Source organism: Triturus cristatus, chromosome 1_2 (assembly GCF_964204655.1).
Source record: "Triturus cristatus chromosome 1_2, aTriCri1.1, whole genome shotgun sequence".
Lineage (NCBI taxonomy): Eukaryota > Metazoa > Chordata > Amphibia > Caudata > Salamandridae > Triturus > Triturus cristatus.
This window is the reverse complement of record NC_140580.1, coordinates 114812317-114833299: the sequence shown is the minus strand read 5'-3', so window position 1 is coordinate 114833299 and position 20983 is coordinate 114812317. Positions and strand designations below refer to the sequence as shown.

General features: G+C 43.3%; 1 protein-coding gene and 1 long non-coding RNA gene across 5 annotated transcripts in view; one reads left to right on the top strand and one right to left on the bottom strand.

Moving 5' to 3' along the window:
- Nucleotides 1–20983, top strand: part of ENO4 (enolase 4) — a 506130-nt gene that overhangs the window by 407261 nt on the left and 77886 nt on the right. The gene's annotated exons all lie outside the window — the stretch shown is intronic.
- The window catches only part of LOC146866920 (uncharacterized), a 203254-nt gene that overhangs the window by 127166 nt on the left and 55105 nt on the right, over nt 1–20983 (bottom strand). Inside the window, exons 3-4 of one of the 2 annotated variants that reach the window (XR_014960798.1) lie at nt 19313–19374; nt 16311–16407 (exon numbers count right to left, since the gene is read on the bottom strand). This is a non-coding gene — a long non-coding RNA (uncharacterized LOC146866920). Of the gene's footprint in view, nt 1–16310; nt 16408–19312; nt 19375–20983 lie in introns of those variants that run through there. The other variant, XR_014960799.1, reaches the window with a different exon arrangement.

Sequence of the window (20983 nt, the reverse complement as noted above, 5' to 3'; positions counted from 1 at the left end):
ACCGGCGTTACCTATGGTTCAGGGTAGGCCACGAGCATTTTCAGTTCACCGTGCTCCCTTTCAACCGTACCAGCACCTCTCAGGTGTTCACGACAGTGATGGTGGTGGTCGCAGCTCATCTGCGCAGATCAGGGGTTCCAGTCTTCCCCTATTTCGACGACTAGCTATTGAAGGCAAGTTCGCCCCAGGCTGTCGTCTCCCACCTCCAGCCTACGACGTACCTCTTGTATTCGCTGGGGTACAGTTTCAACGTGCCGAAGTCACACCTGCTTCCCTCTCAGCTCTTTTTCATTGGGGCGGTTCTGGACACAGCGCAGTTTCGGGCCTATCCTCCCAAGCAGCGAGTCCGGGATATTCTGGCTATGATTGTGATATTTCAGCCTCTATCACGGGTTTCGGACAGAATGACTCTGAGGTTGCTGGGCCTCATGGCCTCCTGCATCCTGCTGGTGGATCATCCCAGGTGGCATATGTGGGCTTTACAGTGGGACCTGAAGTTCCATTGGGCACAGCATCAGGGGAATATTTCCGATTGTGTCCACATCTCGAAGGGCACTGCACACCAATTGCAGTGGTGGCTAACGAACCAAGATTGGGTCCACAGCAGATCCCTCTCCCTTCCCCACCCAGAGTTCACAGTAGTGACAGATGCATCACTTCTGGGGTGGGGCGGCCACATGGGAGAGGCAGAGGCCTCTGGTCTCCGGCGGAGTCCGGGCTCCACATAAACCTTCTGGAGCGCCGGGTGATCCGTCTTGCAGTGAAAGCATTTCTTCCTTCTGTCAGGGGAAGAATGGTGCAGGTGTTAACGAACAACACCACCGCCATGTGGTACTGCAACAAACTGGGCAGGGTGGGGTCGTGGACCCTATGTCAAGAGGCTCTCTGGCCTCTTGACGTGGCTGCAACATCTGGGCATGTTCCTGGTGGTTCAACACCTGGCAGGTTCCCTGAATGCCAGGGCGGACGAACTCAGCTGCCGGTGCATGATGGATCATGAATGGCGTCTTAACTCGAAGGCGGTGCAAGGTCTCTTTCAGCGGTGGGGAGAGCCTTGGTTAGATCTATTCTTCACCAAAGAGAACACGCAATGTCAGCAGTTCTGGGTGTTGGAGTTCCAAGGCGGCACTCGCTCGGCGATGCTTTCCGTCGTGAGTGGAGTTGCGGTCTTCTATACGCCTTTCCGCCTATACCACTTCTACCAAGAGTGCTGAAGAAGCTCAAGCGCGACTGGGCCCAAGTAATTCTCGTGGCTCCGGACTGGGCGTGAAGAGTCTGGTATCCCGTGCTCTTGAACATGGCCATCGATCCTCCGATCAGAGTGCCTCTTCGGGAGGATCTTCTGTTACAGTAGCAGGGGACGGTCGTTCACCCGAACCTGTCCAGCCTCTACCTCCTTGCGTGGAGATTGAGCAGCGACAGTGACAGCTTTCGACCTTCCTCCCGAAGTCTGTAACGTTATCTTGGCAGCCAGGCGTCCCTCCACCAAAATGGTATACGCCTGTAGATGGAACAAATTTGTGTCATGGTGTGCAGCAAAGGCTGTGGATCCCCTTTCTTCCCCTCTTTCAGAGGTTCTCCTCTTCCTTCTTTCTTTGGCCCAGCAGGGCTCTGCTCTGGGCACTCTTAAAGGCTATCTTTCGGCCATTTCGGCCTTTCTTCGCCTTCCTGATCAGCCTTCTCTTTTCAAGTCCCCTATTGTAAATTGTTTCCTTAAGGGCATTACTCATCTGTTACCTCCTGTTCCTTTTGTAATGCCCCAGTGGCATTTGAACCTTGTTCTGATTACCTCATGTGCGCTCCTTTAGAGCCGCTACATAATTGTCCTCTTAGACTACTGACTCTCAAAACTGCCTTTTTGGTTGCCATCACCTCTGCTCGCAGGGTGAGTGAGCTGCAGGCTCTTTCTTCTAAACATCCTTTCCTGGCTATTCATCCGGACAAGGTTGTCCTTCGCACTAGACCTTCTTTTCTTCCCAAAGTGATTACCTCTTTCCACATAGGACAGGCCATCACTTTGCTCTACTTCTTTCTGCCCCTGCATCCTTCTAAAGAAGAGAGGAGAGGCTCCACCGTCTGGATCCAAAACGTGCTCTTTCATTTTATCTGGATCGCACAAAGCGATTCTGGGTGGATGATCAGCTCTTTGTTGGCTAGGTAGGTGACAAGAAAGGTCGGGCTGTGCACAAGCGAAATATCTCCTGATGGGTCATTCTTTGCGTAAAAATTTGCTATTCGTTGGCGAAAAAGGAACCTTCAGTAGGGTTGCGTGCCCATTCCACCAAGGTGATGGCAGCCACTACTGCTTTGGGACGTGGAGTTCCCCTTCATGACATCTGTCAGGCAGCCACGTGGGCATCACTGCACACATTCACTAAGCATTATTACCTGGATGATTAAGTCCGGAGAGATGGTTTCTTAGGCCGTTCAGTTATCCAGGACTTTCTGGTGCGAACTTGGTTCGCAGACCCACCTCCGTGGTTACTGGGGTATCTATTCTAAGGTAAGGTATCTATAACTAATAGTCTCTTTCAGATGAACAAGTTACTTAACTCTGATAACGATATATCTGTAAGAGACATATATCAGTTATGCAAACTGACTTCTAGAGTAAGCGATTCCCTTTCAGGGCCCTAGTTATGTGCACCAGTGGTCAGTGTCTTGCATGGCTCTGTGCTTCTGGCGTGGAATGTTGTGTAAGAACCGATGTCGGCGCGCAGGGGTGGCGTCTAAGTAGATACAGCTACATCATTCCGGCAATCATTACGCCAACGACAAATGCGGAGTCGACCAACGCCACCTGCCGATGCGCAGGGCTACTGCTGAAGAAAAAATCTCTGGATCCAGTCTGACGCCTGGGGGTAATTCTAAGGTAAACAATCTATAACTAATATATGTCTCTTACAGATATATCATTACCGAAGGTAAATAAATTGTTCATTAATGCTATCATCAACAACAGCAAGTACTTTATCCAAATTATTTTGCTCAATTTGTCTTAAACGTGCAGCTGCTTCCAATTGTAACATTTTCTAAATTTCATTGTAAGTTGCATAAACAAATCTTTTAGAGACTTTGAGACTTAGGACTCAACAAGAAATCAGATGGAACCATGACTTCCGACAGAAGGGAGAGATGTTGTTTTACTGCAGACAGTGTGGAATGTTCCAACCATTGATGTCTCAATTTCCCTACCGAATATGTGGTGGCTGTCCCCGATTGTTTGGACTGAGAATAACAAGGGTCGGTTCTACTTGCCTTTAACCCTGGTGTGGAATTCACAAAATGAGCCTAACAACCATTTGTGTCCCCTGGCCACAATAACCAGCCGTTTGGATCCTAGACACGTAGTCTGTAGAACTGTGTCATTTACAAAAATCATTTGTGATGGTTTAAGCAGGCTCTAAATAAGGAGTCTGGTCCCTGAACCTGCCAATGGTTGCTACTCTAAATTGATTTCATTTCAATGATTTCCTTCCCGTACTCTTTGCCTTTTAAGGCAAATTATGTGACAAGCCTATCTGTATATATTAGCTTGGTTTGCGTCAGCATATATTTCTGTGCTGGTGTAGGGACACGTTTAAAATAAAAAGATTTTGGGTCTAATGAATTTGAATTTGAATTTTATTTATTTATTGTTCAGTTAATGAAAACCGTAACAATATTACAAACACTATTTAAAAAAAGAGCAAATTGCATAAAAGTTACATTTCTCTAAAAACATCTTAAAATATATATGATTATAAAAATATACTTCATGTTGTATCATTGCTCAGATTTAGCTTTCAGTTCTTGTTCATGAGTACGTAAAAATTTAATCAGTTTACAGTTCATTTGGGGGTCAGTGGAATCCATTCCTCTTCTGATAGGTGTTCTGCACGACTTTATGCCTCAGTCCAGGAATGCTCGCTGTAATATTGTGGTTCGTGCTGGTTGCAGTATCTTACAGTGGCATACCAGATTAATTAAATCTTCCTTTTTATAGCCACAATGCCGGCAGTTTTCATTTTCCCTATATATCCAATAAGGGGCATCCACAAGACTGGGGAACTGTCCAAACCTTAATGTTATTAATTTTCTTTTTACATACATAGAGAAAGTGGAGTGCAAATAGGCCGATGGTTTCAGTGTTTTATAAGTGTTGATCACTGACTACGAGTGACTTCTTGTAGAAAAAATTTCTTTATCAACCAGCAGCGAGTGGAACTTTGCAGCCTTATTTAGTGTTAATTTGTATGTTTGGTAAGGCATTTGTTTATTCCACAACTCACTTGTGCCAGTAACCTTTAATGTATGTTCCAAAAATTGCTGGCGAGTGTATATCCTGTTCCTTTTCCTGCCATAAAGATTGGCTCTAATGAATCATGGCCAGAAAAATATGTAAAAATATGTGAATTTATCCCTATATGTTTTTGAGTTCCCTTGTGGGAGAGTCGGACAATGTTCGCGTCGTGTGTGATTAAAAAGTTGAACACTATCTCAATGTTAAAACAAAAGGTGGATCAGTATAAATGACATCATCTGCAGGAGATGCAGCAGCAAGTACAGTACTCACTTCCGTCATATGGCTGGCATTTGTAAAGGCATTAGGAATTCACTGAAGTTCATTCACCACCCCTCAGATGGGGAGAAACAACTTCGATGTTCCTCACAAGCTGTAACGAAATTTCCTGTATCATAGCGAGAGGAGTTGGGGAACTACCCAGGACACCTAGTGGCCTACTGCTTAGAAGTGGCCACATGATGTAACTTGATGTGATCAATATAGACAAAACGATTGTCTTTAGAACCAGCAAGCTGTGACAGTATGACAGTTCTCCTACCTTGAATGCCAAATACTGGCACCGGTGGATGGTATATGGGCCTAATTCCTTTTTCACTGCAACCTTTTCTCGACCGAGATCCCCAATTTGTGGAATCCAACAAGAAGGTGCTGACTGGGCCTTGATTTTGGTAGATGGTACAAAAGACAGTGGTCCAAGACCTATATTTAAATTGAATCAATCAAAAAATTATGATTTAACATATTATTGAATAAAGTACTCCACATAAAAAGTGCAAAAAACGACCATGATCTGGATCACCATGTATTTATTTAGAGCAATTTGGTGAAAACCAGACAGTAAGTAATACAATTAGCAATTTGAGAAAGGTTGCTCCGCGGCCGTCTCCAGGCTTGTAACAATGCCATTGTTACAAGCCTGGAGACGGCCGCGGATTGTAGGCGCGTGTGCCGAGAAAACCCCCGGAGCCCTTTGAAGTTATGACTAATGCCATTGGCTTGGAATCGCAATCATCTCCTTGATGCCACCGGGGCGTATTCATTGGACACTAAGTGTTAAGATTACGTTGGAGACGCATATCCTCCTTGTTGGATTCACTAAAGGAACCACGGACTTCAGTCCTCACCCTTAATTGATGGGTTGCCCAGTTCAGTCCTGATGAAGATCCACCAGGCCGAGGAATCAAATGCCCTTTAGGCCACAAGTCGGATCGAAACGTCGACGCCCATTTAATCTAGCCTGGACCCTTTTTCACGTGCCATCCTAGAATTGATTTCTAGTGAGAACTGATATAACTACTTGTTTGAATATACTTGGGCCAGGTTACCCAAGGACGGTGATTTGCAACCGTTCCCCCCTGTTTCTGCTTTGACATATTACATTTCTTATATAATTCTGTTGAAGTATCTCTCCTCATCACTTCACTCTTGAGCACTCTGTTTCACTGCACGTCTCCCTCTAGAGCAACCTTTCTCAAATTGCTAATTGTATTACTTACTGTCTGGTTTTCACCAAATTGCTCTAAATATATACATGGTGATTCAGATCATGGTCGTTTTTTGCACTTTTTATGTTGAGTACTTTATTCAATAATATGTTAAATCATAATTTTTTGATTGATTCAATTTAAATATAGGTCTAGGACCACTGTCTTTTGTACCATACATTACCCAGGTCCTTGATTACTTTGGGTTACCCCGTTCTTTGTATTGATTTTGGTAGAGGCAGACATCTTCAAATGTTCGTTAGCTTGACCCTCGTTGACGTCTTGTAAATCCTGTAAGACAGCAGAACGACCATTTATGTCAAAGGGCATGGCTGCCACCATGATGACTGGACCGTCAAGGTCTTGAACATACATTTTGATGCCAAAAAGGACCTTGTATGTGGTCTGGCCACCCAGAGGTCATTAAGGGAGATTATTTAAGTGCTTTTTGTACCCCATGCAGTTGATAGATCCAGCTATGCCCTGAACTCAATACTCCAACTGTTAAGGATTGTTTTAAGTCACGTTTCATCCTCTCCACTAATACATTTCCCTCAGGATGATAGGGGGAAAGAGTGATGCACCTCTACACCCAGGAATGCCATATAATCCCTATATACTTTCAAGGCGAAAGCAGGGCCCTGGTCCAAGTGGAATGTAGTGCATGCATATGTTCCAATAAAGACTTGCAAATCTTTAATAACAGTGCAATAGATTTAAATGCTCCATCCAGAATGGTCCAAGTATATGCAGCTGAAATTTCTTTTTTAAATCAACAGGTGTGTATGCAGTGGACGGGCCATGGTAAAACTCTTCATTTGTTGACAACTGTCACAACAAAGGAAATATTTTTGGGCCTATTTTTATAAGCCATGCCACCCATAACGTTGCTATAGTAATGGTATTGTGGTGCCACGCCTGCGTGTGCAGAAGCAACACCTTCATGCACAGTTATCACTATGGCTAGCCTGCAGTCTTGCTTAAATGGTATGTATATTTAGCAGGAAAGCCCCTAGCCAAAGGGGTGCCTTAGCGTATAGCATTAACACCAGCCACTATATTGTCATCTGCCCTTGTATGGGAATGAATAATCGCAGCAACTGTCACAGTCGAAACTGCGAATTTGTCCGCTTCCACTGCCAAAGAACCCCCTACAGCGTGGGTTCCACACACTAATGACTCAATGTAAGGCAACCTGTCTTTTAGGTCTACCACCTTCACCCAAAGCAATGTATGCTTTATAGTGTTGCCTTTCGAATATTTGAATCCATTCTGGTGCCAATTATGCAAATTGTCATTAAAAGAGCGGACACAATAATACAAATCACAAAATATAAGTGTGAGCAATTCAGGATCTCTATGTTCTAGTGCAAGATGCAGTGTTTTTAATTAAAACTGCGCAGCGTAGTCACCTAAGGACTGTATGCAGAATTTTTGTATTTGGAATTGGCCATCCAACATCACACTATGAATGGAGACGCATGCCACCAAATATTAATGCTTGGTCCCTATAGCAGGTAAGGCTGAACCTTCAGAATAAATAATAGGCTTATACTGCTCAAGAGGCAAAACATTGCTGGGCATGGGATGAACTTGCTTATAATGAAGAAATTCCTGTGTCTGTAAAGACGGGTCAAAGACAAAGTCTACATCCGTAGCTGTTAAGAATGTTACCCATTGTATCCATATGGGATGGAGGTCTTTAGCATTGGAACATTTGCTTTGCTTTTGTGACAGCCTCTAAGGCTGGAATTGGAGTAACAATAATGTGTTTCCCTTGTGCAAGTGGCTTTTCTTTGATTATAGCCATCTGCACTTAGTCAGTATTTTTTCAGTGGATGCAAAACGTATCTCGGCATTGAAATATAATAGTGATTTATATGCAGTCGGCACTGTTTAACCTTCATTAAAGGTGACATATGTAAAGCCAATGGCACCCACTACTATAAAAGTCACTAGGTTTGTAGTATTTACACATGTATGTAACTGTTGTGTAGCAAACAATTCAGATTGTAGTGATCTGAGTATGTCTTTATGGTCTGATGTCCAATGTAAACTGGGAAAATCAGGTTGCATTAATTCATGTGATGATTTAATGTGCTGTGCCTAATCAGGTATGAAAGTTCTGCCAAAATTAAGGAATCCTAATAGGGATCGCGTTTTCCTAAGTGTGTTTGGTGGATGTAGCAGAGCACACTTCTCTAGGAAGTGTGGTGCAAAGCTTTTTCCAAGCTTGGTAATCTCGTATCCTAAAAATAGGACACTTAGAAAGGCTATTTTAGATTTTTTGCAGTTGAACTTGTAGCAAGATTCAATAAATTCCAATATTATGCAAACTACTCTGGCTAAAGGTGTGTTTAACTCATCCTCCTTCTGATAGATGTTATCTATGTAGGACAATGCATGTGGGTCAACATCATGTAGAATTGAAACAATGCGTTCAGCAAACAGTCCTGGACTGTTCTTATAGCCCATGGGGAGACAAGTAAAGCAACATTAAAAGTGTAGCACTAAGAAGGCCGTCCAATCTCTGCTTTCAGGTGCTATATTGTGTCAGGAAAAACTTTTGAAATATTCATGGTTGTTTGAAATTCTTTACAGACTATATAATTTATAAGTGCCGTACTGTGTGTATTTTGCATTGCAAATGTACATGTATGACTATTTAAATGTCTATATTCTAAGACTATGCAATATGAATGATCTGGTGTTAAGAAAGGAAAAACAGGGTTGTTCCAGTGGCGGATGGTGACATTTGAAAGTGGTGAGTCGTAAAGCTATTGTGGTACTGCACTGAGGAGAGCAAGCGTAGCGAGCAAACCCGAACAACCTACGGGGGGTTTGAGGAGGTTCTCCCCCCCGAGAAAATTTTGAAAAAGAGTGGATAAATGGAGCATTTGCAAGCAAATTTGAGGAAGCAGGAAAAGATTGATAAAGCACTTGCGAAAGTGTTATGACATCAATAGTAGAGATTTCATATGATAATGACATAGGTAGCCGCTTGTTCGGTATAATCCGAGAACTTCACTTTACAACCCCCAAAAACACAACGCACTGACTCACCTGTAAGCACTGTGTTTTCCTTTACAATTGCCTTCTCAATTTGGCAACTGTGTACCTCCTTCACACACAGTTGCACAGAATCACAGTCGCAACTTAAATAAGTGACCTTTGCTTGTTCAGCAGTGAGGCCAGGGGTTGGATGGTCAAGTTTTCTGAACACCTTTTTGACCCACTGACAGGCACTGTGAGAAATTGACACAGCCTTCAACCTTTGCTCTAAAGCTCTCAATGGTGGCCCGTTAAGAATGCCTTAATGCAACTCAGTTCAAAGTATGCACTATACAAGAAATATGCTACACATCAAAATACAGAAATACAGCATCCTGGAAATAGGGGGCACTCTTAAGGAATGCAAGATTAAGTAAAACATGTGAAACATTAACTAAAACTATATCACTTACATGGAATACCTTAATGTTTTATACATTCATTGTTCAGAAATCAGTAATTTCCCAGTTGTGGATGGGTGGATTGGTGGATGCATGCGTGCAGGTATGTATGGATGGATGGATAATTGGTGATGTGGATGGATGGGTGGGGGACGTGAATTAATGTGTTTGAGGAACGTGGATGGCTGAATGGGCAAATATGCTGATGGGTGAATGAATGGATGTGTAGGCTATGGGTCGATGGATGAGGTTGTGGGGCGAATAGAGGGATGCAGTAAGGAAGGGGTGGATGAATTGGCTAGAAGAATAAAGAAACTGCCACTGCCATAATTATGCAGTACACGCTGAAGGATGACACAATTCGTGGTCCTGTTCATAGCACACAAAATAAAGTCAGATGCAAACCGAGAATAAGACTGTTAGCACACAAGCAGTGGTGCACCCAACAATCTGCATCTGAATTCATATCACCCACAGTGAAAAATCCTTATGCGGGGATTTAAAAAGAGACAAACTGATACGATCAGCACAAAGTATTCCATGTCAAATTAAAACATATTACACATTTTCCGGTAGTAAGGAATGCACATATACTGTGTCATCTTGTCATTACTACCGAAATATTTACACTAATTATTTTTGAGTTATGCTAAGGCTTTGTCAAACCAGTTTATGAGACTTGTTCGGTCAGAACACTCATTAGCATGTGCTGCTCATCCATATTTTGTTTTTATAACAGAACATCTTTTACCATGTGAATTGAGCAAACATTTTACGTCGCATATACATGTTCATCCTGCAACAACAATAGAGAACACCACCTTTTTCGATTGAACTATAACCTTCAAGTCTTGCACATTTAAAAACACACCCTAACAAAACTCCAGAATACCTACATAAATAGGGCCCGGATGGGTTTTCAGGCCTAGGTATATGACAGTCAGAGAGAGGCTGAATCCGCGGCCATCGGGATGTTATGGGGTGAGGCTCGGATGAAAGGGTGGGTGGTCGCGAGGGAAGGGTGGTCGTACGGGGGGTTAAATAAAATAAAAAAACATTTAAATAAAATTTAACTTACCTTTCACGGGTCCCTGATTTTCTGAGCTTCTCTCCATGATAGAATCCAGGATAATCCTGTAACCTCAGATCTCTAACTCTGAAGGGATCCACTTGACTGCAGAGAGACCAGAGCTATGCTGTACCCTAGGATCCCAATGCGGTAGAGGCAAAGAGAGACCAGAACTATCCTGTAGCCTCAGATCCCTGCCCTGCAAGAAGATCTTTCTCTCCATGATAGAGTCCAAGATTATCCTGTAACCTCAGATCCACAATCCAGCATGGAGGTCCTGCTGACCACAGAGAGATGGACCTGTCCTGAACCCAGACACCCCATTTCTTGCACCCAGATCGTTCTGACTACAGTAAGGAGTGAACTCTCCTGCACTCAGACCCCTACACTCATCAGCCATTGCACCCCACCTCTTCCGACTAAGACCCTCTGCATAACAGACCTGCCGCTCTCTCTCAGCACTGCAGCCATGCCCTGTGCGCCTGCACATCCCAGACCCACTGGCTGTCCTGCCCTCCATACCTCCTACCTCTTGTAACCCGGGGAAACTCCGCCCGCAGGGGCACAGGTCAAGCTGCATCCACCCTAAGACCCTACGACTCTTTACTGTTCATGGACAGTGGAATGTGTCCCAGGGGGGTTTAAGGAATATGGGAGGAAGACCTGGAGGGGGTGTGGGCAGGAGAGGAAGAGACTAGCACAAAGGAAGGCAGCCCCTCCTCCCCCCAGGGACGCAGGAAGGCCCTCGGCTGTGTCCCCACAGCGTGTACGGATGGTCCCACAGAGGCCCCCCCCAGCTGAGTTCTAGCTCGGAGACGGGCCTCGGCTTCAGCCGTGAAGGATTTGCATCCTCGGCATGGAATGACCCCTCCTAGAGGTGGCTTCCGGTTCAGCCGCGCGTCCACGCGCAGCTCCGGCTCCTGCTTTCCTGCCTCTGCAGAACAAGAAGCAGGCAGCCTCCTTCCGCTTCCCCTAAGCCAAGGAGCAGGAGAGCGCCCCAGCCAGGCCATTTTCTCTTTGTAGGCTGCATGCAGCAGCCTACATAGAGAACAAGCATCGGCATAGCCAATAGGTCTCTCCTTTGGGACCTTATAAGTGTTTAGTTATCCAACACAATATCCTTGGTGCAACAACATGAACTGTTGCATGTCTAAACACTTATAAGGTCCCAAAGACGAGACCTATTGGATGTGCCAATGCTTGTTTCAGATGGTCGGTGCCGAGCATGACTGTCAACCATTATTATAATTTTGGTGTATTTTGTTTCAGATCCTCTTTTTGGTCGTGTGAGGGAAGTACGTTTGTTAGGTGGTGTACCAATCTTCTAATATCACTTTTGATTTAAATCATACTACATGTACAGTTATAGATAGTTCTTAATTTGTGCAGGTAGCTGCAGGTCGTTTGGCATTGTTACTCAATTTTGGGGACTGGAACTTATTTTGCATCATCAGATTTTGACCGAGAGCAAGAAAGAGCAAAAGAGAATTCGGAGAAAGAAGGAGGAAGCAAAATATGGGAAAACAGTGACAAAGGATGGAAGCAAGTCACTCCAGATCATTATGGACTCTGTCTTCAGCCCTGAAAGTATCCCTACAAATTATTTGATTTCAGATATGTTAGTCTAATTAGTTCAATGAAAGCAGAGAAAGACCATAACACCCAGAGGGGCATATTATCAAGCCCAATTTCGCCTCTTTGGTGGCCGTTTTCGGACGAAAAGCGTCGATTTATATATCGCTCAATTATCAAGGACACGCTAACGCGTGTTTCCTTGAGTTAGCAGCCCTTTTTTCTCCACTTTGCATGTCAGCGATTATTATCGCTAATGACATGCAAAGTGGGCGTACCTTAGCAAAACTAAATGGAAAACACTTGCTAACTCTGCACCGCCATATTAACAAGGCTGCCCCTGACCCGTGATGCGAGAGGAAAAGGCGTGCTAAGCCCCCTTTAACGCAGGATTTAACTCCTGCAAAAATTCTGACTTAGTCATCTACTCCATGGAAGGTGGATTGATGGACTAAGTCCACCATGGCCTATCAGCAAGGATTTCCCTATCACTGAAGTTTTATTGCTGGATTTCCTGCGATATTCCTGCATTTCGCCGCTATTGCTGGATTTTATATCGCCAATGCGCAAAGCGTTGTTAATACAGCGGTATCATGGCGATGAAATCCAGCGATAGAAAAAAACACGCTAACCGCGTTTAGCGATAATTATCGCTACGAGTTGTTAATATGCTCCAGAGTGTGTTAGGTGATCACAAGAAAGTTCAGGACTGGACACAGTGTGTCTGTGATGACTTGGACAGAGGTGGGCATCCTACCGACCCGTTTTGAGACCTTTACCATCCACAGAGTAAGAGGCCGCATAGGGGCAAGTCCATCCGGGATTGGTCACTGCTCAGTTACATCCCCATATGGAAGCCTGAGGGAGGTCTAGTCACTTGCATTAATGGACGTTAGTCTGGTCTAGAGACTGTTTTCCATGGTTTAGAGGGATGTAATTGTTAACCTCATAAACGCTGTTTTCATTTCAGTATACATTTTGCATCCAATAAGTGTGACAAGAAAAACTTATTTTTTACTAAAGTTGCAGTAGTCTGGACATTCTTCAAGAGGTGGGGAGGGAGTCTGCATTCAACTAGTCTAAACCCGAATTACTAGTCCTCCATATCTTGTTTTCCTTTTTACTTATGCCCACTCTTGATCACCTGCAGTTTTTTGCTTTTCTTTATTTTTTCTAGAAAAATATATTTAGAAACTGGTCCTAAAGTGCTGGATCTGAGGAGTGAAAACGTGTTTTCCTTGCGAGTGTTTCAGTCGGTTGGTTACTACTGATGGTTCGCTGACAATCTTTCTAGAAATCGGAGCTCTACTTTGTTGCTTGGATAGCACCCACTTTATATTTTGGGGATGCCACTTTAAATCTGTAGCACTAACTTCGTCCTGACTTGTATTTAAAATGAATGTCTTCTTTTGAAATGAGTGTCACTCCACACAATGCAGTTTTATTCATTAAGTGTGGACGTAGTTATTAATAGTAACTTGTTCCGCATGTTGGAAGAACTGCATAAAAAGAAAGCTACACAATCTCGCTCCTTCTCTGGCAATGTCCCTATTATCTGGAATGCCCTCCCAAAAAACCTGCGCTGTAATCCCTCCTATTCTAGTTTCAAAAAAGACCTCAAAACCCACCTCCTCAATTATTATTGGGGCTCCTAACCTCTGTCCTACTCCTCATTTCTTATCTATCACACTATATTTGTTCAGTAATTATATACCCTGTTCTCCTGTTTCACCATTTACCTAATTACTTAAATGTATAGCTCCTGCCCCTGTTTATTTAACTGGTTTTGTATAATGCTCATGTTGTCTGTACTTTGTAAATTTTTGTTGCACTACCTTTCATATGCTTTTATACCCTATGTGCCTTATACTATCCTTATCTTGTAAAGCGCTCTGATACCTCTGGGTCTAGCCAGCGCTATATAAAACCTTCAAAATAAATAAAATAAATAAATACTGCAGATGCTCAGTCCCCTCTGACATGAATGACCCCCGCCCCTGCTGCCCTTCTGCCTTTAGAGACCCTGACACTGCTCCGGCCCCACTGTGCTTTCTGCAACACTGGCTTATCGTGAGTTTCTCAGGCGTCATCATAGCAGCGCTGTTTGCACTAGGCTCTTGAAGGCCAGTCTGCGCGTGCCCCCTGCTTGCACCAGACTCAAGCAGACAGTCTGCGCTCACACCAGACTCAGAGGGGTTCAGTGTCAATTAGGTGATGTCACATACTTGTGTATTTGGAAATAATAGCCGCGGAATCTCATGAAAGCTGAATAGACTTCTCGGGCTCGTGAAAACAGTTGTGGATAAATGCACAGTCCTTTCTCATTTGAGAAGGGACGTATCGTGTTTCACCCGCCTTGAGCAAGGGAGAGGCGCTGCCCGCCTCTTGGAAATGGCAAGGCTTATGTTGAGCAGCAGAACACACTGTGCCATGTTTACATACAGCATGTGCCGATCCCACAAGCGTACACGGTGCCTAGAGTTCCGAGAACACACATGTATATACACAGTGTGAGCTCAACACACATGTGCGCGCTGCAGAGTGCAGAGACCCTATTCGTATACAGCATGCACATGGAGATACAAGTGCATGCTTTATGGAATGTTAGCGAAATGTGTTGACATACGGTATGCACAGAACACACGTGTTTAAGGTGCGTAGAATGCAAAGGACGTGAGTTTACATACGGTACTAGCAGGGCACATAAAAGGTACTTAGAGTATTTGGAGAGAGTAGGTGCAGCCCAGGCAGGAGGGGCTGGGTTTGGGCAGGTTGAGGCTCCTCGCTCCTGTCACATGACTCTGTAATGAGATCTCTCACCTCCTGAGGTCCCCGGCCCAGGACACACACAGACAGACCCACTCAGCCTGTGAGCCCAGCTGCAGCTGCACAGAGATGATGCTGCTGTAAGGGAGGTCCCTTTGCTGCCTTCTCCGCCCTCACACCGCTGCCCCCTCCCTCCACTGTGCTCTGTGTGTACACCAGTGAGAGGAGCTGTGAGGGAACGGTCCGGGCAGCCCTGTGTGCTCACACAGCAGGAGCCCAGGTGAGCTGCCCTGGGCAGAGCAAGGAACAAGCACTTCCCACTGATCTTTTACTGTCTTATTTATTATTTGCTTAAAAAGCAGAAATTGTTGAAGTTAAAGTGTGGCATCTTACTGACAACGGAGCTCCAGCAAGCTCTTTAAACAAGGAGGGAGGGGGAGAAGGGAGAGAGCGAGAGCATGGTGGAAGAAACAATGAAACCATTAACAGCACGGCGCTCGCAAAAGGGGGCCGTGCTGATTATGTATGCATGTGTGTGTGTGTGATGCTCGAACTAAAAAGTAGTCCCCCAAACAATATATAAACACTCACAGTGTAGGGAAACTGTAGTTGGTCGGTGCTTCCTCCTACAAAAACGGAAGTGACTATCGGATCAACAGCCAACAGTAAGTGAGATAAGAAGAGTAAGTGAGATAAGAAGAGCAATGCCAGAATCAACCAATGGCAAGCGACAGGAGAAATTACCCTATATATTGTGTTTACTATAGGTCTTGCAACAGCATGCGCGGTCTACGCGAGACCTAAAAAGGGAGTGCGCATGACTGGGTTGGTAGGCCCTGGAGGCCGACCAAACAGTCCGTACCCACAACAGTGGGCAAAGGCACTCCCCCCCCCTGCCCTCAAGAAGGAGCGCCCACCTGCCGAGAAGCAGAAACATAATATGGTAGTTTTTACCATTTTATGTTTCTGCTTCTCGCACTGTGAGAAAGCAGTGGGGCAACGCACCCACGCCCCTATGGAGGAGCCGCCACTGGGTTATTCATTTGGGAGACACAGAGTTCAATTACTCCCTGGCACTCTAATTGTTTCTCTAACAGGTGCTTTAGCATCCCGTTTTATTGGATATTGTGGCTACATTTGTGGGCTAGACCTTATGGGTATTACATGTTAAGGACTGTCCTTATCCCAGCTGACAGGTTTATGATATGAAGCTGGGACTTGTGCAAGAGCCCATTATGCGGCCTAGGCTATTTTGACCTCATCGGGACAAGCGCAGAAAATTATGGTATTATAACATCTTCACCTTGTGGGGATGCTCGTACAAACTCAGGGGGCCAATCGACCTCTGCTAAGAGAATGTCATATGATGATGTTATATTTTCCCAGAATATTACACGAATAGTGTGCTATATATTACCCTCAAATTGTATATCCAACTTATATAATCCATCTGGAGGAGCTACGCACCTGTCTGAGCTTTCAATTGTAACATATTGATCAGTTCGCCGCCAGAAACTTCTGGAGATTCTAGTGAACAATAGTGACTTCTGCCATGCTGTCGAGGAGAGTCCCCACCTAACTCTTGTTCAGGAGGAGGGTTCTCAGTGTTAGTGGCATATTGTGGGGTTAAAGCATGCAACTTTCTTTTTTTTTAAATTGGGTTTAAACTTCAGAAGTTTCTCTCCCTCCTTTATCTTTACATCAGACGTGCATTGCAAGTCCATCTTCCTGTCTGCGCTCAGAACGTCCTCCTCTCTCGTATTGTTTCTCCGATGAGTCCTGAAAGAAACGAGAAGGCCAATTATCGGAATACCGATACCTTTCAGGTGATTTAAACTGTGCGTGATCATGCACATTATAGCGATATTCTCACGCTCGTACCTTCAGTGAATTTATCTGGGTGAACTCGTCTACCCTCAGCTGTTTTCTAAAGCCCTCAATTGCTCTTCCTTGCGCTACGAATAATTGCATCAGCAAGTCTACTCTGAGTGTTCTCCCTCTCCCCCCTTCTCTCATTTAGCGGGTTGCTACCCAGCTTCATCTGCGCTCTCAACTCTACCTTCCTACTAGCGCATATTATTCCTTGTACTCCCACCTATGCTTGCATATTCACATGCAGCATTTTCACAATTACTGGTCTGTTGCTTCTGAATCGCTACTATTTATCTTCTCTTTTCCACCGTTTAAATACTTTCACCACTTGTAATTTACATTGTTGACTTTCGCTTCCGAATTGCCTTTAAATCATGTCTTTCGCTTCTGTATTTGCCTTAATTCATGTATTTCCACACCTACCTTGACCCCTAGACATGTTATACAGAATAATTCAGGAGTAATATATATTTAAATATGTCATTATGTTTTTTATAAAAAGGAGCCTCTGATTGTATTAATTATACTACATGTAGGGATCAAACTGTAGCTTATTTATTTGCCCGTTTTTCCTCATTTTAGATTCAGCTTGCTCACCCGTTATATGTCCTGATGATGATCTCGAATAGTTGAGATCGAAACGCCGTTGACCCTTTACAACAAAACTTTTCCTATTCTATAAAGTTGCTTGAGGAGTTTTACACTATTGTTGTCAATGTGATGCCGTTATTTTAAACTTCACCATCACTCTGCACGTCACGCCTCTTTCACTTATTGTGTGAGCACCTGAATTCTATTGTTGTGGAAATAAATGTTTCACATGAACTCACTTATGTCCCTATGTACATTAATAATTTGTTTGCTCCTTTAAAATAATTAATCTTCAACTCTCTAACCATAAGTGCTCTCCTTAGGATCACTTTATTATTGGACCTTTTGGCCACACCCGAACCATTGTTTTTTTAACGCATATTTCACCCCAGGTTCACGTATTGGGGTACCCTTGTTTTTCTTAAAACTTTTACCCAAGTAAGGTACACGTTGTAGACAAAAACATGTTGACACTCATTGAAACGTAGAAACACAAAAAGGGTTTCCTAGGTGTTTAGATTCCTTTAATCCTGTGCGAGGGAGGTGGAAAATAAAACTCCTGCGTCATCCCTAATACATTTTTAATCATGAAATGTTAGACAAGAAGATAATGATAGTAATGGCTAAATTAGGAAAGCAGAAAAAGCATGGAACTCAAACCACCCCACTGAAGCTCTAAAATTACTTTGAGTACAAACAAAATCACATCAACCACTCCTGATGGAAGGACGCCCTTTGAGAGCCTCTAACTACCACAATTAAACACATTTCTCCTCCTCCAAGGATTGTCTCAATCCCTTTGAGGCTCAATCTGTTCTCCACACTCCATCTGTTGTTAACATTGCTAGATACTTCATTGAGACTGTTTTTGAAATCAAACAGGATATTTAGATTCCCAACCACTGAATATCTGAGGCAGAGATGAACCTTCTGGATCAGAATTCCAACAAATTGATATGCATTCCCTCCTCAAGACCCTGGTCTTAAAATTAATGGGCGTGCCATACTATCAAATGAGATCAAAATTGGTGTTGGACAGCGTTGCTTCTTTTTTCCTTAAATCAATCCACTAATCTCTCTCAATATTTTCCACAGTTTACCTTAATTTAGGCCAAGTCACCCCAGTCAAAGAAGCAGATGTGAATGTACAAACCTTAAATTGTTCTCAAAACTCCTATTTCAAAGTAAATGTATAGCGGAAGTTGTAGCAAGCAAACTACAGTTGTAGCTATTGTAAAAGCATCTCCTCGGCTCCTTAGTATGGATTCAGATCAACATGCAGATGGAAAACTGGCAATTTCCAATCCCAAACTAGGCAGTGGGAGGTTTATTTAGCTGTGTTGCTTGACCTATCTACATTGTTTGACTGTGTTGGCCATAGGACCCAGCACTCCACTCTTTCTGGTAGCTAGCCAGTTTGTGACTAAGAATATCTCCAAGTCACAGATTGTAATTGTATTTATATAGCGCTTACAGTCTCTGACGAGGTGTTGAATCGCTTTTTGACGAGTTGCACACTAGTCCGGAACAGAAAAGTATAAGAGGTGGGTTAGTATAGGGAAATATAAGTTGTTAATGTGAGCGGTGGACATGCGAGTCTGTTAGTTGGATTGAATAGGAGAAAGGAGGGAGAGAGTTGCGTCAGACATGTTACGTGAGCTGGGAAAGGGTTAAGGGGAGAGTGGGTCAGGTTTTCTATGGGCAATGCTAAAACTAGCAGTACTGCGTGTGAAGGGAACCTATGATCTGCATATCCCTCTGTTTGTTTCTCTTTGTTTCCATTCCTCTTTAATCCCGACCGACATCACCTTGGAAAAATAGGTGTTGGAGAGTATTTGGCTGTCTCCCCTTTCTGTTACACTGGAATAAAGTTCAAAATAACCTCCCCAACAATAATTGGTGGAATTATAGACGTCAGTTTTTTTTTTGGGGGGGGGGGGGAATTTCCACGTTGGTTTCATTAAAAGTAGTCATTAACCAGTAGGGAACCAGCTGAACAAATAACATTAATATAAGACAAAGCCAAACGAAACTCCTAACTATCAGCCTAAGAGTAGGGTGAATACCCAGGGCAAGCCAGGTGTTTTTTTCTATTTTTTTTCCTTGAATTTTCTTTCTCTTTCTTCACTTTATCAATAAAGGTTATGGTAGTAAGGCCTCTCCACTAGGTGTGGTGACAGTACCTATCCCTATAAGTACTGAATCAAGTGATTTTACTTACTGCTGCTCATGTCTTCTTCTTTTGCGCTTCTGGGGGACCTCCTCCTGTGCTGTGTGGACGCCCTAGAAGACAATTGCAGAGAGAAGAATTAAGAAAGAATCTTCCCACCAAACTGGCAATCCACAAGAAAAACATTAATACTATCAGTCTTACGCTTTCATCATAATAAAAACTCAATCATTATGAAACACATTCCACCTCCCCGCTTCTTTTTCCGCCCATCCCTCCCACATGCACCTTAACCAAGAAACCTGCTGCTCCCAAGGTGCAACCAGAATGTTAAATTAAATCCAAATTTCACAGATGGTAGTGAACTGAAAAGTTAAAGTCCATTTAAACAAAAGTCCAGTTCAAAATTGTATGTATTCCAAGTCTTCTTTACTTTCTTAAATGATAGTATGAGACGGCTAATGCGTTTCATTCACCACATGTGAACTTCCTCAGGGCTGAAAGGAGATACATAAAATAACATGTATTTGCAGATTCTCATTAAGACATACAAAGAATATGAATTCACATTTTAAAATACACATAGACCATTTCACAAACACCTAATATAGAAATAATGGCCATGTGATGCCCACACAAGGACAGAAGGGACCATCACAAAAAAGCTCCCAAATGCACTCCCATCCATTAATAAGATACATATGTTAACAAATACAGTTAAAAATATATTAAAACCTACCAAAACTTGCGAGTGTATGTATGATAGAAAATACCACAGAATAGCAGATATATTATAGTAATTCAAAACCATATGTGTAATCATTTCAAACCATCATGCTCAGCTTATAGTTAAGTTGTCTATTGATAATAATATAACCACTTTTATGTCCCATCAAAGTACATCGTAATAAGCATGCACATTGTAATAAGATGCAAAGTGGCAATATCCCAGTTTGGGAAATATCAGCCGCACAATATGCTTGTCATCAATAAAATGTAGCGCAAAGCTCCAAATACTAAGTTAGGTATCATTAAACCCCTAAGAACTGGAATGGAATATTAATGTAGGTCAAATTGAAATGTGACACAAAGAATAGAGTATAATGGTTGTTCTCACACTTGGATGGGGCAGTCTTCTCACCCAGCAGGTCACCAATTATAAATTCCTCACCCAAAGGCTCCCTGCCGTATCCCCCTTTCATCCATCAAGTAATCATCCTTACTAGAGCTTCGGGTAATAATACATTGTTCTCTAACAGGTATCACCACCCCATAAGGTATCCCACAATAAGTCATATGAGCCATAGCGAGTCCTTCACATACCAATTAGAATTATGTATCGGGCAATTAGATATCATCTTTCTCAGTTTCACCCATTGCCTGTTCAAACCCGGTCCCTTGTGTGCATTGGGTCCTCATATTTACTATTGATCTCAATGAATCAGTCTGTTTCAGCTATTATGCCTCCATCAACGACACCTACAATCGCATATCATGTTTGTTTTTGTTCAATTCGAACAGTGAAACAACATAAAATTGCACAACCTGGTGTCTTCCATGTCTATGGACAATACATCCTCCTTTTGTGTTAGTCAATTTAATGTATCCCCCACCGATATTTGGCACGAGTCGACATTCCTAAAGTTAATACCCAGTCACCGCAAAGTTAGATTATATCATCAAACAGTTCTATCAAGTTTATCTCTTGTAATGCACGGTACG